The sequence below is a fragment of the Frieseomelitta varia genome, unplaced genomic scaffold, assembly GCF_011392965.1.
Source record: "Frieseomelitta varia isolate USP_RPSP 00005682 unplaced genomic scaffold, Fvar_1.2 scaffold_396, whole genome shotgun sequence".
Lineage (NCBI taxonomy): Eukaryota > Metazoa > Arthropoda > Insecta > Hymenoptera > Apidae > Frieseomelitta > Frieseomelitta varia.
This window is the reverse complement of record NW_025110141.1, coordinates 69505-83067: the sequence shown is the minus strand read 5'-3', so window position 1 is coordinate 83067 and position 13563 is coordinate 69505. Positions and strand designations below refer to the sequence as shown.

Genomic DNA, 13563 nt, shown 5'->3' with positions numbered 1-13563 from the left:
CCTTCAGCAGTGATTCTCTTCTTTTACGCTTAGTCGATTAAATCGAACGATCGTGATTACTTTTTTTTTTTTTTTTTCTTCTTTCGTTGCTCAGGATTCTTTCAGTGAGGAGCTTTGTCGCGAGGTCTAGCGTTCCGTATTAAGCACGAGAGTCGGTCGATTTGAAGCAACTTGTGCGTCTGAATGAGAAAGTAAAGAGAGGCCGTGTCAAATTCGAAGAACTTTATCTTTCGAATTTTCTAGGCTAATTGGATATATATATATATATGTATAAATGTATATACGTATGTATGTATAGTTTATATATTGATCAGGTATGTAAATTCTTCAAGAATCGTTCTTCAACAAGTATTACAGTATTTCGCTCGTGTTTCGTTGGTTGACGATGGTGTATCTGTTTGTTTTTCTTCTTTTGTATCTTTCAGTTGAAGTTCCGGCGGAGATCGGTAAGAGTAATTGGAAACAGGTGACAGTTTAGATTGGCTGCGGTGCGCGACTACGATTCATCTCGCTGTACTTTGACGAGGGAACATTGGTCGGAGCCCCAGGGGGCTCTGAGGCTTCCTCGGCCTCCATTCAGCCTTTTCATCGCCTCGTCGCGGACGAGCACCGCGCTTCGTATCGCTGCATTCTACAGCACCTGAAACAAGCAACGCAGACACGTCGTTTATCATACAGATCGTATTATTGATTTTGTCGACATTTTATACGTGTGACAGCCGTGATAGGTACGCACGTAGTTCGTTCAGTGATTTGAAACTTTAATCAGATCAGTAGAGTCCCATGATTTTTCGTCGGCGTTTCGATCTCATTGAAATTCATTCGTGCAGATTTCTGTTAATTAAATTATATTAGGGAAATCATATCATTGAGGTATTAAGGTATTTCGCGGATTGTCACGAAAAGAGAGAATATATTATTCCTCTTTAGCAGCTTAATCGTCGGATATTACATTAACGGTGTACAAAATTGAAAGGCTTATTGCTACCGTATAAAACGATTATTCCACCATTCTGCGTATAATCGATATAATTGTCCGATATAATTATAGCCGTACGCACGCAACATCGTTCATTTGTCTCCTTCTCAACGATGATTCAGTTAAGCTTGTTAAAAAATCGATTCGCATTTATTATATGCATTCACGTTTTGTATTATCTACGGCAGAAAGGTCGCATTTATTTAAATGACTTTTAATCCTTTTTCTCTCGAAACAAATCAATCCGCCAATTAATCCGCGTTTAATCTCGTTATGAATATATTCTTTCGACGTTTAACAGGCAATATGTTAACACTGCGCTTCGAAACGACTACTCTTTCGTAAAAGCGAATCGCCGCGCAAAGGGGACGAAAAGAAAAAAAACGAAACGGCGAGAAATTGCAAAGTAGAGGAGAGAAAGTCTCTCCGATTCCAACTTGTAGGCTTGTATTGTTCGACCCGGGATATATCGAAGTGTTCGCGACACCGTGAATCAAGCGTGTTTTCGTTTTCATTCGGTTGAATCGCGCGCGAGGCCCGGATCTTTCACACACGTCTCAGCCTGAACGAGCCGAGAAATACGCGGCGAGTAATAATTAGAAAAGTCATCCCCTTCTCATTAGTGAGACTAGTTTGTCATTGGCCCTCCGCGGGTTTTCGCTCGTCTCGAGCGTACTCCCGTAATTTCAACCCGCCTGTCTCCCGCCAACAGACAATTATCACGGTCGTTTAATACGAATTTGCAGATTCGTTCACCGTGCAACGAATAATACGAGGCTTTTCACCAGGAGCGAGCAGAGCATCTCTCTCGCCCGCCGCGTTTCATTCGATCAACTGTTACAGCCAGAAGCACAGTCGTTTGTTATGCTATTCGCGAGTTTTAACAGCGTACAATAACACGCGGGAATTGCTTTCGAGTTTGCTTCTTCGTAGGTAATATATATCTTCTTTTCTTTTTTTTTCTTTTTGAATGTTGATGATAGGTGATGAAGAGACCACAATTCGTTCTGGACAATGGAGTTTAGAATGGTTAACTAACAATGAAATGGAAATGAAGTTTTGCACTCGAAATTAACCCTCTTGCAGATCAAAATTTCATCCTTTTGAAAGTCATCAGATTCGTGAAAAAGGAAAAAGAACCAAACAAATTCTTAAGCGATTGTAATAAAAATAAAATCCGACGCAAGGCTATCGTTCCCGAAAACGAAAATTTTACTTTTACAATATTCACAATTTCACTTTTACAATATTTTACAATGTTCTATGCAACTTGAACAATATTCCTCGAGTAATGAATACAAGATTTTAAAGGATAATAAAATAACGAATTTGATGACAAAGAAAATTTCCAAAGGATTAATAAAGATCTTTTGATCCTGATGGAGCACTTCCACTGTGAAAAAGGGTAAACAACGTGAGACGTGACAAATTCACGCGTATTTTGCTTTGAAGATCTATTTCATATAAATAAAAACATAGTTATTCGCGAACGAATGGTTATTTAGAATTCACCGAGATGGTCGGAAATAGGGTTGACGCGTCGTGATGGATTTCTCGCGTGGCGGTTTTAATATCATCGAACGGTCGTTTATAAGCGAGCTTCCGGAAAATTTAATATTAGAACCGGGGGAACGTGATCGATAGGAATTCTCATTGTTGCATGCTACTGCCGCGATTCTTCGAACGTTCTGCAGCGGACTTCCGGCGAAATGAGGTCGTATCTTTCGTGGATTCGAGCCGACGTGACTGGTTATTGCGAGCTTTTCAAAGCATCTGCGTAACGTTCAACGCAACAGAGATGCCTATTCGTTCAGTGGGAAAAGGGATTGTATATATCTCTCCTCGCTGCGCCATGCGGGATTTATCCCGGAGGAATAACTCTGTTGGCAGTTTATTAGCTGCGATTAATTTAACCAGTAATTTTCATTCTTTCTCAAGCGGATACAATTATCTCGCGAAGTAAAATAATAAGTAGTAAATAACAAAAGTAAAATTAGAAATTTAAAATTACTCTCGTAATTGTTTTAAATTAATACACGTAATGGTATTTTCCTGTAGATGTCACGTTTGCTGATCAAATGATGGACAACTCAAGGCGAACGATTTGAAGAATCTTATTCAACAATGATGCCTGAATATTTCGAACCTGACAACAGCTTAGAATCATTAGAACCAGACGTCGCCGCAACTTTTTCACGAGTTTGAACCTGGAAACTTCCGTCGTGAAGTCTTTTCAACATTGTCCAATTATAAATTGGTCAAGTTTTAGAAGGAACAACAGGTATTCCTCGTGCACGATGACATGACTTAAAATTTTACGAAGAGTAAACGAGAATCCTCCTCGAAAATGGAGGAATATCTTCGAGTTACTTTGACCCGTAGGATTTTTTTTTCAAGGGGTCAGGACAGTGTGAAATTTTCAAAAGATCGATTTTTTTTTTTGTTTTTGTTTAGTAAATAGTAGTTTGAAGTCTTAGAAATAAGATACAAAAGGTCCCAGTCTTTAAAACGACTTACTTCGGGGTATAATAATAAATCCGCGGATACAGAATAATTGAATTTGTATCACTTCTTACAACTTTAAGCAGTATTATAAAGCGTAAATCGTGTGATTCAAATATTACTTTTGGTGGATTGAATATTAGGGGACTTGGATTGAATTTAGTTGTGAATTGTAAGAACTGTGGACAGCGATATATTAGTGAAAAAAAGTAAGTAAAGGATACATATGAAAAATGACGTTCTGAAACTTTAAACGCGTTTTTCTCGAAACTCGGTTTTTAGAAACGGTGTGCAAGATATCTCGGGATCTAACTAACCGATTATTGTGAAACTTGGTACGTATCTTTAGTGTAACATTTACTAGGGATTGACGATCAAACATTTTTTAATTTTTAACAATTTCGAAAAATATAAACAAAAAACAGAAATTTCTGGCATAAATTCGATACATCAAAAAACAAATACCTGTTGTTTTCATAATTTTCAGAAAAATGAAAATGTTGGATCGTCAATCCCTAGAGAATATTTTTCACTTTTGAACTTTTCTTGCCTTTTTGCTGCAACTAATCCCGTTTAGCTGGAATCATGCACACCGATAGGCAATGTATAAAAAAAAAAGTTGTGTAAAAGAATAAATGTTGCTTTTTATAGTTCATAACGTGTTAAAATAAACCACAAAAGCTCGTGTCAATTACATATGTACCTTTTTCTTTACTAGCCCTCCAAAGTGTACGTAATTTTTAGGCCCGTCACACTGTCCTGCCCCCTTAAAACGAAACACGAATCTTTGACTCGAAGATCGACCAAAGCTTGCAGATCCCTCATAGCAGTTTTCGTTTCCATAAGAATCGTCACCCGTATCGACGCAAATAACGAATCGAATACGTTTCGTTGCACGCACAGCGCACATTGAAAATTTACTGTCTGATCGTTCAGACTATGCTGGTGGTTCCGAGCTTATCGCGTTTGTCGCATCACTGATAGCGAATTTTCGAAATTCCCACGCACGGCAGCGATCGCGGACCAGGAACCGCCTCAACTATCAACTGCGCCGATAAACCTTGACACGAACGAGCCATTGTCGAACGTTTTTAAACCTCCCCCCCCCCCCCCCTGTTTATATCACCGAACAATGTCTCGAGGATATCGCGCGCGACAAATTGACGGCAACAAACTTCCAGGACGATCGAGCCGATTCGATTGGAAGAATGAAACACGTGGGTGATCTATTTGATGCTTTGTCATCATCTTCGTTTGCGATGCGTGAGAATACAGGGTGTTTTGTAACTTGTGGGGCCCACTCTGTACGACTAAAAATAATGAAAAAAAGTCATATAAATATATGTCCTATCTGTCTTCGTTTATGAGATATAATGAATTTTATAAACAGANCATTAGATTTTCATTTGTGGAGACATTTAAAATCTATTGTATACGCAACATCGATTGAACATGCTGAAATACTACGAAATAGAATAGAACAAAGCTTCCGACAAATTCGAGAAACATCAGAATGATAGAGAAAGTAACCAGATGAATGACAAGACGCGTGCAGGCTTGTCTTCAAACGCAAGGTGGTCATTTCGAGCATACTTTTGTAAAAGTAATTAAAACAGAAAATTCGTTATATCTCATAAACGAAGACAGATAGGACATATATTTATATGACTTTTTTCCATTATTTTTAGGCGTACAAATCAGCTCCTGAAGTGGGTCCCACAAGTTACGAAACACCCTGTATAGAGGGTGATAAATTGGTGATAGTAGTAAGTCGGTATAGCTATTTTATATAATAGAAATTTTGATATCTACTTTGATTTCTAGTCTTTATCCACTATATAAAATGATTTTCACTTAATATTACAGATACCATTGAGATCGTTGTGGTCTTAGTTTGATCTTATTTTGAAGCTCGGAGCCACTGCTTTCAAAATGAACAATGTTTCATTTTATTCTAAGACATCTTTGCATTATGTAGCAAGAGTAGAAGAATAGAGACACTTTTCTTCTCGAAGGTGCCATAAATTGTCGTGGTATGTAAAAACGTCGAACATTTTTTTTTTTTTATGGCTAAATCTACGATGGAACGACCTCTCGATTTTTTTTTCGCTAACTTCTTTTTTTTTTTTAAATCAATTATTTTATGTCACATCAACTTCATGAGTTATTAGCGATAACAGAAGAAGGGCTTTTTTATATGTTGTTGTAGATCTTAGTGTGTTTTAGGTATTGTAGCAGGCTTGATGATGTTCCACTGTCCATTAGGTTGTCTTTTAGGGTGGGCTTGACTCTGAGTTGTTTTCCTACTTAGCAGTAGATATACTTCGCATTGTAGTATGAGGTGGTCTATTGTTAAGGTCGTCTTGCACCGTTTTCGCTAATTTATTATAATACGACGACTGTGAATGTTATGATTATTTTCAGTTCAATAACAAAAAATCGTGCATCAAAGTTTAGGACAGTTATCGTAAAAAGAAAACTTCCTTTCAAAGCGATATCAATCGTGAAGAAAAATTTCTCGATTTTCTTACAACAATCGTTTATCCGAACGAAAGTAAAAGGAGCAACAACACCGAGACACGAAGAGGTCCAATCAACCAAATGAAAATTCAACTCGTCCGTTTCAACTTGAATGAAGTGTTTAAACGAGGCACATAAACTCGTGTCACCTGACGTTATCTCGTATGCTCGATCCTAACAGAAGCAGCATTAAAGCAGCTGTTCGACGGCCGGGGATTATGCGAAATGCTGCAGCTCGCCGGCGATCGTGACGGCGGTAAATTCAGCCTGCACGCTGCTTTAAAATTCATACAAAGCGTAGTCAAGGCAAGCTTGACCCACTTAAAGATCGTTGAACACCCGCCACCCTCCGTATTTGGCCAGGAACGAGAGGAGTCTAGATCCGACGATGTTCATTAAATTCACGACGGACAGACACCGAGCACCTCGGGGACAAGATCTCGCTCGTTGTCCCGTCGTTCGCGTATCGTGGCTTATCATCTGACACGAATAACTCCGCTTGTTACTCCCAGATTCGATTTTCCGATACGTCGATCGCGTTTCCCAGAGCGATCGAACGCCCCTCTCGAGGATTTACCAAGGTTCTCGATATTTGTCGTGGCTTTCCCTATTCAGAGAAGATTCCTTTCCACGAGACAGCATTTTAAGGAAGATATGTGCGTGTGCAGTTTGGTAAATTTCGTTATTTGGAATTTGTTTATTGGCTTGACCAAAGAGTAATTGCCATTTTCTTTCTGGCAATTCATTTGAAGTAATTTTCGAACAATTCATTTTCTGACACGGTATCTGATTGTTCTTGTTTTAGAAAAAAGAAACTGCACGAAAGATCTTTTCAAAAAGGAACATTTTCGTCGTATTTTGCTGTACTACTTTCGAAAAGTACCACTGCACAAGCTGATAAAAAAAATTAGCTGACGTGTACGAGGAAGAAACCTTCAAACTACGGCAGTGTCGGAATTTGGTTTCTTAAATTTCACTATTGACGAGGAGATAATAATACCAAATCGTTCTTGGAATTTTCTTTTTCAAGAACTTTTTTAAACGCGGAATCACGAAGATACCTGAAAGATGGCAAAAGGTAATCGAACAAAATGTCATATATTGTCATATATTGTCCAACAAAATTTCTGTTTGTCACGAGAAATTCGTCTTTCATTTGCACACACAGAAATTTAATTATTCTTTTGACCAATCCAATACACAAACATTATGAATATATTTTGGCGTTTAATTAATGTAGAGTTTTGAATTTTTGAAAAGGAGTTCAAGGAGTTCTTATTTAGTTCAAAGTCTGAGGTTCGAGAACTCGTGAATGTTTTGTCCGAGAAATTATTAATTATAAATATATATATATATATATATATAAATAAATATATATAGTTATAGTATACTTATATATACTTATATATATATTATTTGTATTTATATATATACTAATTATAAATATATATATATATATAAATAAATAAATATATAAAATTGTAGCTTATTTCCAGCTGATGTTCAATTACAGGTCTTTCGATATTTTTAGAAATATTTAATTAGCACAGAGTTCCACAAACTTAGAGAGAGGTTTGCCTAATTCGAAGTCTGCAGTTCGAGAATTCATGTTATTTATTTATCGTTTACTAATAATTATAATAATATAACAATAATAATACTAATATTGTTTACTTAATTAATCATTAGTATTTGTAAAATTGCTACGAACACCGGTTGCAACCTCGCTAATTGAAAATTAATTCTGTCATTTAAGAGCCAAGTATAAATCTGATTCGCAAAATTGTCTCTTGACATTTAATTAATAGACAGCGCGATCTTATTGTATTCGATCGGTGCGTTTTAATTACGTTTCTCGGGCGTCTTGTTCGAAGGTAGCTCCAGGGAGAGGAGGAACAATCGATCGTCGTCGGGAGAAACGCGCTTTCGCGTTTTCATGGAGCTCTCACGGCCGACGTGGGACAGATTTACAGTAATTAAAACGTGCGAATCCGAGGAGGAACTCCGACATTCGCACTCGCTAACGGATGTGATCGCCGGATGCCTCGTCAGAATAATGAGAAATCAGCAATATATTGTGTACTTCGTTCGAGAGCCTGTTCAGATTGATTGGAATTGGAATTGCGAATCAAGATAATTTTTTTTTTAACAATGGCATTCGTCTGTCTAATATTTTAATTGGAATAGCTCGGTTAGAAGTATTTCGTTAAAAGAATGTTGTCGTACGTTCGTGTTTGATAATATCGATGATTTTCATAATAATATCATTAGTTATAAACATAGTTATAAACATCATTACTTTTTAAGCAATCTTACAATTTATGTTTCAATGATTTCTATAATAATTATAAAATTAGCCCATAATGAATGTGGACAGAGATCAAATTTTTGCAAAGTATCACTTGGATCGATGATACTTATAATGATGCAATCTAATGATCGAATGAATTTTTCAAAGTGAGCTTACAATTTATGTTTTAATGATCTCTATAATGATTATAAAATTCCATATAGTCCACGATGAACGTGGACAGAGATTTTTCGAAGTATCAGTTAGATTGGTGATATTTACAATGATCTAATGACGTCCATAATGTTTACCTCAAAATTTTTCGAAGTATTGGAGAAATAGACTTACTGCAAGATAATGAAAAAGAAAATGATATGTAAAAAAAAAAAAATGGTCTGGTTTTAACCTACTCGCAGGTTGAACTTACAGTTGTACAACGTGTGAGGATAATTTTGCAGTATTACGGACTTAGCGTGGCAAATTGGATCTGTCGTTAGTCGAGATTAGAATAATCTACTTAGAAAGAGATGTAAATCATGTTATTACGATTCATCTCGGCCTCCGTTGTAACTCATTGTTGTAGGATTACTTTAGTTTCAACTTTACGGATAGGACAATTTGCTATACCGTAGTGGGAACAGGTGAAACTATCTTCACTTTGTTTCATCATTTGTTAATCATTTTTTGCACAAACTAAGAAATCTACTTTTACACTGAATAATAATCAACTCGGAGATTTCTTTTTCTTGAATTCCTTGACAAGAGAAAGAAATATGGTAAAGAGTACAAACTGTATCGATGACAATGAAAGATTATCGATAATTCATACTCGTATAAATTCAGTTGAAATTATCGACAATTTTTCATTCTCATTTTCATGCTCTTCACTGTAGCCATTCAACTAATGTCTGCTTAGACTGCAGAAGAAAATAATTTCGTTGCTTGGTTCTTTCAATTTGACAACGCAAAGGTAATAACCAGTTTCTCATTGTCACAATTACGCTCTTCGCTGGTCGATCCAGCGAGAAAGGCGTGTAATACCTCTCGCTCACGCTATCTGTCAGGTTTAAATTACGCCCGCAATGTGCAAAAGATTCAGAGGTGAAGGAACTCGCGTATCCGTGTCCGAGTACACCTTCGACCGTAACAAAGGGCACCCATTCCCCTTTCTCCTTTTTTTCACGCCAACAACAAAACCGACCGTGATAACAGGCATCTCGAAGCTGTCGCCCGGGTTAAATCGCATCGCCGACATCGGCGTTACCCGACAAATTGCTTTAATTACGCGCCAGTCTAGTTAATTCGCCGACTCGATTCACGAGTCGCGGCGCCAAACATGGGTAGAAAGGGGGCAAAGAGAGGAAGCGAAAGAGACGCATGTTGGACGAAGGAAAAAAAGAAAACCAACGAGAGAGGCCCGTGATAATTATAAATTACGTGCGAGGGAACGTATCCTCAACCTGTGTCCACCCCCCTCCCCCTTTTTTTCCTTCATTCGCAGCGTGCGATTTGCGACGGATAATGACATCGACGTTTGCGAGTCGGGGGTCACCTAATTACTCGACCTTCCCTCCGAACGAATCCGAACGTTCGACGCCTCATATGCCGCCACCGTATTGTATTTCACGCGTTCCTAGTTAGTATAATGCATCCGGTTAATTACGTCGCGGGGTGGTGGTAAGCCCAGGTGTTGCGTGGTTTTTCGCGTCGGTTCGATCTGATTACAGCTCGGTCGCCGGTTCAAGTGCTTGTAAATGGTTTTGGTTGTGGAAAGGAGATGGATACGGGGTGAGTTTGGTTTATTTTTTTTTTCTTTTCTTCTTTCTTTTATTAAACTTTGATTAACACGTTCGTTGTTCAAATTTTTGAGCGTGGTCGTCTACTCTGTTTTATATTATATTTTGATTTGATTGTAGCTCTGTGTAGTGAATTATTCGTCGCCAGTTAAAGTACTTGCAAATAATTTAGTGATGGAAATGGGGTGAGTTTGATTTTTTTTTTTTTTTTTATTAAACCTTGATTAACACGTTCAAATTTTGAGCATGTTTTGCTCTGCTTTATGTTATATTTCGATTTGATTACAGTTCTGTTACGTGACCGAGGTGATATGAAGAGACTTCGCAATGTATTCTTTTGTCCCATGATTTCGGGGTCTTAGGGACCCTCTTATCATTTTCGTCACATCCTGTCGTATCGATTTAAGCAGGTTTTGCGCTGCAACACTACTAGCGATGAGAATTAAAATTAAAAAATATGGACAGTGTTGTCATATCTGCTTTGAGAGTTATTTAGTGAGTTAGCTTCGTCTAGAAATATTGTAGACATAAAATAATTTGTTTCAAATGAATTACTCAAACTGTAATATAATGCATTTCGATGATATTTTTGTATATTAACAATTTTAACTATTTACTTATAACAATTGAATCAGTGACAGAATTCCCAAGCATTATTTCATAGTTTCAATAATTCATTTTTAATAGTTAAATTATTTTATTTACAATAACGGAAAAGATAGTTACATAATACATATATTTCTTGCTGTCTGAAACAATAAACAAACGAAAATTTTTACATATTGCGCTTATATGTTATTTTGAAGCGACGATCACTGCTTTACTCGATTTTTGACTACATAACTTTTCTCTACATAAATTTTTATTCAATATATATCAATGCAGTTGTAAGAAATTAATATCATGAAAGTGTAAATTTAGTTTTAGCCAGTTATAGATAAAAAAATTAATAAGCTATTACAAAAATTAATAAACTATTACATTAATAAGCTATTGACATTGTAACATATTTATGAAAGTATAACCTTGTGATAGAAATCTAAAAACTATTGATTAATATAATAGAAGAATTGTTTCGAAATACTAAAAAGAAATTATCAACAGTTCCGGGTCACTGACGATCGGAACATTAGATTAACCTTCAGCGGTACGGAGACTCATTATCAATTGAACTTCTGTCGCGTACACATCGACCAAATTTAGGAGTGAATTTTAAATAATATTTCTGAATATTCTAATTATTTAAATATTGTCTGATATTTCTAATAATTTATTTGTAACAATTAAACAATAAATTCTCTTCTATAACATTTCTAAGCTTTATTTAAAATTTTCAGTTAATGATTTGTAGTAATCGAGTCACTAATACATTTCTAAAAAATTTTCATTATCTGTATCGCATAATTAACGAACAAATGTCGATCGATATGGAGACAAGAGCTAATTACGAATTGAATTTTCGTCGTGGGCACATCGACCAAATTTTAGAAGCTTGAAAAAAAATTATCAACAGTTCTGGATTACTGACGAATGAAACATATGTTACCTTGAGCGATAATGAGGCTCATTATCAATCAAACTTCCGTCGTGTCCACATCGACTAAAATTTAGCAGAAAAATTTTAAATAATATGTCTGTTTCTTTGGTGTTGTGTTAATACTTGATCGTAATTATTTAAATATGAGTTCAATTTTCATGCAATCAGTGATATATACTTCATAAAACAGCGACTGGCGAAAAATTCATTATACATTTGAAATATTCTTTATACATTTTATATCACGAATTTATAACATTTTAAAATATTGACGATTTTTCATTAAGTGTGTGAATATTTTCTTTTTTACGAATTTCTCACGAATTTTGTATATTTGATTTAGACCAGAGTTTTTTATTTTTTATTCCCAGTTAACATTTCGTGTGAAATGCGCGCGCATTGGATTTAAATTAGTTGAAGATTGCAGCGCCACTACACGGTGAAGTACGCAATACACTTTCTACGATTCTCGAACGTAATCGATATTTCTCGAATGATCGATTTTGCAGAGCAGACCTCTAATGGCGGAACGACGCACACCTCATTTGTAAACAAGCGTTATCTAGTAAAATCATCGAGAAAGAAGTGTCATTCAGAAGTTCTCAGGTAAAAATTTAAATCAATAATTGTTAGATTTGTGTATGTATTGTGAATTTTCAAGATAAAATGTGCATTTTTGACTCAAGGTAAGATGTAACCAAACAATTATTACACATAATTTTCAATAATTGTAGAAATAATGGCATATAAACATTTAAACAGAACATATCTGTTAAAAGTTAATTAAAATTTTATGCCAAAATATAATTTCAATTCTAATCAATACAAATATTGACTTAATATGACTTTATATATATATATATTTACTTCTGTTGTATCTACTCATTTGTTAATTCTTTAACCTCATACTGCGTAATTCTTAATGATTCCAATATTAAAATCAACAATAATTTATTAAGGACGTACGTATTTAATGGCTAAAATAATAATTCTACTGCGTAATATAATAAAATTTATCATTTCTCAGTTGAAATTAGTGACAATTTTTTTATCAAGTGTGTGAATATTTTCGTTCTTTTTTAAGAATTTCTTACGAATTTGGTGTATTTAATTTAGACGTATTTTGTTTCAGAGTTTTTTATTTTTTTATTCCCAGTTAACATTTCGTGCGAGATGCGCGCGCATTGGGTTTAAGTTAGTTGAAGATTGCAGCGCCACTACACGGTGAAATATGCAATACACTTCCTACGATTCCCGAACGTAATCGATATTTTTCACGATCGATTTTTAAGCGGCAGAGCAGTCCTTTAATGGCGGAACGAAGCACACCTCATCTGCAAAGAAGCGTTATCCAGAAAAGTCTCAGAGAAAGAAGTGTCATTCAGAAGTTCTCAGGTAAAAATTTAAATCAATTGTTGTTAGATATGTATTGTCTAACAACACATTTTTGTTAAAAATCCTTCTAATCAGTTTTATTTTCAGAAAATTTTTGTGACCGCGCGCAATGCGGTTGGCAGAGTCAGTGTTTGTTGCATAATATTTTAATATTTTTCTGAGCAAAGTGGCTCCTATTAAACTGAATTATCAATTCATTTACATTATAATTCGCGAAGTTAGAATCAGTGAGTTTGTCGGTTGTTACTTAAACGTGCGCGTTGATAGTCTTTTATTTTTATTTTTTTTCATATTTCTTCTTAGTCAACATTTATTTTTGATGTATTAGAGTCAGTGCTCAAGAGGATGAGATCTCTTCAGGAGATCAAGATCGTAAGAAATTTTATATATTGTACTTCAATTTATTCAATTTTTCCAATTTGACAATAAAGTATAATGTTTAATGTTTTGTTACAGACGCTTCACAGCATCAATTTTTTGATATATTTTGGGGAAAATTCAACGTTGGCTCTAAAGTCAGGAATGTAAGAATCTTTCATTATCT

General features: G+C 35.5%; 1 long non-coding RNA gene across 1 annotated transcript; it reads left to right on the top strand.

Annotated features, from left to right (window-relative positions):
• The first annotated feature begins 12116 nt into the window (after window positions 1-12116).
• Window positions 12117-13322, top strand: LOC122531383. The gene is made up of 3 exons (XR_006307260.1): window positions 12117-12310; window positions 12757-13019; window positions 13107-13322. It is a non-coding gene; the product is annotated as an uncharacterized LOC122531383 (long non-coding RNA).
• The last annotated feature ends 241 nt before the right edge of the window (window positions 13323-13563 follow it).